We start from the raw sequence: 5,503 nt of genomic DNA, 5'->3' as shown, positions 1-5,503 counted from the left end.
GGGGGGCGGGCTTCGAAAGCGCGCCCGCCGGTTGCTGCTGGAAGAGTGGGTCGGCGAGGGACGGGGACGCCACTCGGCCACCGCTCCTTGCATGGTCGCTCATCTCGGAGCTAAATACTTTGGAAGTATCAGAATCTCCTAATCCCTGGCTGGGAGTTATTGCAAGAAATGCAGATTCCGAGGCTCTGAAAGTTTGTTTTTGGTTACCCCCTCCAGCCCCTCCCATGGCCTCAATTGTCTCTCTTTCCTTGGAAAGCATACAGAAAAGCATACAGACTTGAAAAAGATTGAAATTCTCCTTAGCCCACGCGTGCACCCCTCACCCCGCGAGGCTCAGGACTTGGCCACAAAGCGCGTGCAGGCTGTACGAAGCCCCGCTGCCCAGCCCGGTGCCCTCCCATTGTTAACAAGGGAGCTGCGCGATGTAAATGGCAGTGACAGGTCTCCCCTAAGCTGACTTGTGGGGAAGGAAGCGGAGATAACTTGTCTGTGTACTTAAATTACTCTGGAAAAATGGAAAGAAAACACCTGGTGCCCGGCTTTTCAACCCTTTCAAGTTGTTCTCAGACTTACTGAGCCACAAAAAAAAAAAAAAAAAAAAGAGAGAGAGAGCAGGCTTTCTTTCCTGCCTAAGATACAGGCAGACTCTGGATTTTTCCTCACAGCCAAGTTATGTCCTATGCAAAATCTGACACACATGTGTGACAACATTGTTTCAAGGACTGCTGACGTTGCAAGGACTGCAAACTGACCTATTTTTGAAAAGGGGAATATGATAGTAAAATTAGCATTTTTGCAATATGAATAGTTTGACTTACATTTTTTCCATTTCCCCCGCTGGCGTGGAATATATTTATTTATTTAGTGTTTCCCCCCTCATTTTACATTTAGAGCCATTTCGGGGAAGATACCTGTTTTAATTTGTTGTTCTCATTTTGTGACATCCAAACCCCTGGCCATTGAGGTGAACTATTTATTAATCACAGCTATTTTACCATAGGGTGAGTTCATGGTAAGCCAGAATTGTTTGGTGGTTAGTATCATCCCATTGATTTACTCTGCAGTATTTAATCTGTTGTATTACTGTACATTACACACTGTAAAGTTACTGATTGGACAGGGAAGTGGTGATGCTTTGTCAACCTGATAATCTATGAAGTGCTGAGAACAGTACCTGGCATATAAGAGCTATGTTAGTGTCAGCTAGTATAATATTAAATTTTTATTATCAACTCATGTGGGGTTTTTTCTGCTTGGAAAATGGTTGTTTTGTTCTTTTAATCCCAAATATTTTAAATCATGGTCTGTTTAAAGTCTTTGCTTTAATTTGAGATCAGAATTGATGTTGGGTTATTATTTTGCTTATGACCGATGCATATTAAGAGTTGCTTTTAGTACATCTTATGTAGTGGATCTATAACATCAAGACCAAACTCCTGAACCTAGTTGAGTCCTGGTAAATTTCATAATAAGTAGACCCAATTATCCTTGAGGGCCTAATTTGTCCAAGGAGAGACCTAGACATTTTGGAAGATCTGAGCTCTGAACCCCATCTTTAACCCTCCTCCCCTTGTTGTATTGGTTTAGAATAATACTTCTGATTCCTAGTTGAAAGAACCATGTTTACACAGCAGAGTTGTAGTTCCCACTGTGTTAAAAGGTATTAAAAGATAAATATATCTACTGTATATACATCAACCAGAGTATGTAATTCTTACGTATGCTTTAGAATATTTAGAGCAGGATTTATAGTCTAACTAGCTAAGATAAGAAAAATTAAAACTGCTTACTTGATATGTGTCAGTAACCAGAACATGTTTGTTATTTAGATATTTTTAAAGATTGTCAGGAGTTTAAACTCATCTCAAGCCCCCTGCCCCCCCCACCTTAACTTTGAAGTGACATCTTTTTCATTCCTAAATAACTTATTTAGCTACAAGAGGTGTTGTGTTAACTCTTGGGGCCCTGTGGGAGCCCAGCTGCTGCTGGTAGAGTGCTTGGCAGCAGATGGTGCGGTGGATAATGCTGGTGGACAAGGCACGTACGTGGGCAGGTAGAATGGGAGGGGTTAATTCTGCAATCCCATTGCTCACCCCTCTCCAAAACCTACTCTTACCACACAGACACCATCCAACATTTTTAAGAATAAAGCTTTTTTTTTTTTTTTAACATTTTCCTTTTGCATCTTCAAGTTTTTTAGACTTTACGTGGTCAGGTTTTTCTCTCTGAAAGCCATAGTCTTTCAAGTGTCAGAGAAACATTCCTTGTAAAAATATCATTTAGCCAACTGTACCCTTTACTTTTAATTTCCCATACTAGAGTCAGATTGACCAACCTGAGCCTAGAGGATCTCCAACTAACCTGGACTTTTTTTTTAATAGTTAACTTGTTGGAGAGAGAAACAAAAGATTAGACACCTACTTGAATCTTGAATTTATTTTAAGACAACTTCCTATGGTCAATTTTCAGTTATTTTGGTTTTTGCCATTTTTCTGGCTCCTGGTAGGATGCAATGAGAATTGATATTAAGGATGAAACTTCCGAAGCTTTGCAAAATCATGACTCATCCAAGAAAAATGTACTCATTCTATTCAGTACAGGCAGCAAAGCTGGAAAGTATGCTCAGTAAAACGGTTTTTTCATTCACAGTAGCAGTTACCTCTGAGAGCTGGTGCTGGGACCGGCATAGTCCTAGGCAGTTCATGGTGCATTCTCTTTACTCCTCCAAGACCAATAGCTGCTATTATCTCCTTTCTGCAAGTAAGGTGTAGTGACTTGTCTGAATCACATGGCTCATAAGTAGCAAGGTGCATGTGTCCCCAGAGCCCACGGATCTTTTCACTGCACCAGGAGGAATAACTTCTGCCTAGAGCATTCAGCTGCGGGAGGCGTTCACTAACTTCTCTTTTCTTAAATACCAAAACATATCTTCTCTATAACTCAGTGATGGGCTTTGCATTTGTGGGTAACATTTGGTCATCAGAGAGTCCAAAACAAAACAGGAGAAATAAAGCCGTTTTTAATTTTCAGAGGAAACAGCTTAAGATTTCACAATACCTTATTAAAGATTGCCTGTTTTAGGAAGTTGAGGTGAGAGATGGCAGGTTTAACTTCTTTGAACTATGTAAAGGGTAATAAAAATGGCTTAGATTTTGAAGTAATAAAGAATGTTGAGCCTGTTTTTAGCTGCTTTGCTCAGGTGATCTGGGGACAGTCACAGCTCCCTGTACACCCAGTGACTACCTGTTTTGCTTTGGCTTAAAGGAGGTTTGTTCTTTTGAACCACTCAAGTACACTGGAGAGGATTAAGATGATTAATGAAACGTTGGATCAAATCCCCATTCTATATATTCATTTTTTTTAAATTTTATTTTACACTTTTTAGGCAGAGCCTCATTTAATTTTTAAAAAATGGTGAATCTTTTTTGTATTGAAAACATTATGGAAATACAAAAAAAGTAATATTTGAGAATCGTTCAGAAGAAAACACACATCATGCCCAAAGTGTTTATCAAAGAAGCTAAATGTAGGGGCCAGCCCGGTGGCGCACTGCTACAGTGCGCCGCTTGGGATCGCGGTGGCGCTCCCGCCGAGGGTTCGGATCCCACATACAGACCGGCCGCTCACTGGCTGAGCGAGGTGCGGGCGCAACACCGAGGGTTGCGATCCCGTTGCCGTCCCGGTCCAGTACGGGCATGACACAGAGGGTTGCGATCCGTTGCTGGGCACGAAAAAAAGACAAAAAGGAAAAAAAAAAAAAAAGAAGCTAAATGTAGCATTGACTAGACTTTGAAAGGATAAGTTATGAGATGATTTGCATGGAAGATTTTGGAGAATAGTTGTAGGAAATTTTTAGCTTTTCATTGTTTGCGAATGTCGTCATACAAACAATTAACTACAGATAATTTAGACACAGGCAAGGTTTCTCCACTGTTACAGAATCCTTTTTCATCCTGGTTTTAAACAACCTGCGTTTGTTTCTGAATGATCCTTTTGTGACATAGAATTAATGAACATAAATCATGCATATGTCTATTTTCACCCTTTAGGTTTCCTCCTTCTTATGACAAGGAACTTAGTAGCATTTGTACGTTTTCAACATTTTGCAGTTGAAGTCTCGTAAGAACACATTAAGAATCACATTATGAACCAGGCATGTTCAAAGACACCAGCCTTGCTTTTCTTTCTTTCTTTTTTTTTTTAAAGGAAACCATAGTAGGTGAAGCAAATTACTTCCTTTTTCCAGTATGTTTGTGGTAAAAATAGTGAACATGTGATGACTAAACAATTTTGAACTGGCAATAAACTGGGATTTTAAAATTATAAACACTTAAGAGAGAAGTTAAAAGGTGAATATCTAAGCAAAAGGAAACAGTATGTCATTTGGCAGACAGGTTTTTGGAAGAATTATAAGAGTTCTGTGGTATGTTTTATACATCAGGGCAAGATCACTGGGCTTTGAAATTGTCCAGTTCCAGGTAAGGCTTTTAAAAATACAATTCACAAGCATATGAGAAATTTTTGAGTAGTTATCTTATAATACAAAGCTTTTTTTCCTCATAGCTGCACTAGAAGTTTGTTTCATCTTTTAATTGTTTTTTTTTTTTTCAGGAAGAATCCCAGCTATGCTTCAGAATGATCATTCTTGCCAGTAATTTTTTTGTGCCATTAACTGGAACTTAACATAAAAAAAGTAATTATGCAAAAGAACAGTTTAGTCATTTCTTCTGTTATGATTACTTTATTAAACAGATGTTTACAGAGTACTCATTGTGTGCCAGGTACTTTGAATAAACAGTCTTCAGGAAAGACAAGGTACCTGCCTTTTGGGGGGCTTTATAGTGTAAAGTAGGAAAATAAATAATAAACTAAACAAAAAAATGAAGAGCTAATTTAAAGCACAATCAAGAATGGGGCAACTTTCTCATCTGGTCTGGGTGGTCAGGGAGGACCTCACAGAGGACTTTAATGCTGGGACCTAAGAAGGGAACCCCTAAAAGGTCTGATTTCAGGTATTGAAATGGAAAAATATGTGCATCTTAGAATCGGTCAAATATGGTATATTCTGGAGATCAAGCTGAGAGGACCTGCACATTTGCAGATTTGTATTTTTTTTTTTTCCTTTTTGTCTTTTTTCGTGTCTGGCAACGGACCGCAACCCTCAGTGTCGCGCCCGTACCGAACCGGGACCGGCAATGGGATCGCAACCTGCGGTGCTGCGCCCGCCCCTCGCTCAGCCAGTGAGCGGGAACCGGTCTGTATGTGGGATCCGAACCCTTGGCGGGAGCGCCGCCGCACTCCCAAATGGCGCACTGTAGCAGTGCGCCACCGGGCCGGCCCTGCAGATTTGTATTTTCTTTCTATGTACCTGAGTGGTACAAAAGGAATGGTACCTGAATGGTACAAAATCCTGTGTTTAGAGGTACAGGAGGGAGGTCATGGGTTGTGGAATTACCCACCCCAAGATTGGAAGGTGGCGTAGAAAACCGTGCCATGTGTAAGT

The sequence above is a fragment of the Galeopterus variegatus genome, unplaced genomic scaffold (assembly GCF_000696425.1).
Source record: "Galeopterus variegatus unplaced genomic scaffold, G_variegatus-3.0.2 Scaffold2602, whole genome shotgun sequence".
Classification (NCBI taxonomy): Eukaryota; Metazoa; Chordata; class Mammalia; order Dermoptera; family Cynocephalidae; genus Galeopterus; species Galeopterus variegatus.
Note: the sequence above shows the minus strand (reverse complement) of the source record.